The sequence below is a fragment of the Brassica oleracea genome, chromosome C8 (assembly GCF_000695525.1).
Source record: "Brassica oleracea var. oleracea cultivar TO1000 chromosome C8, BOL, whole genome shotgun sequence".
NCBI classification, from domain to species: domain Eukaryota; kingdom Viridiplantae; phylum Streptophyta; class Magnoliopsida; order Brassicales; family Brassicaceae; genus Brassica; species Brassica oleracea.
The window spans coordinates 1,258,474-1,258,693 of NC_027755.1; positions in this window are offsets into that span (position 1 = coordinate 1,258,474).

Here is a 220-nt window from a genome sequence, read left to right on the forward strand (position 1 = left end):
TGATGGATAACATCAGACGGTTTAATGACATCATGGAGATGTATTATGAAGTACTAGACAGTGAGATGAAAATCCCTGAAGCTAATAAAGCCACATTTGATAAGAAGAGATATGAGGAGGATTCCGAGTGGACACTCATGGACCATGAGGTCGGATTATACATTGAATAATTTTCCGACATTCTGATTTTATGTTTTCATATCTGATTTGATTTATTTGT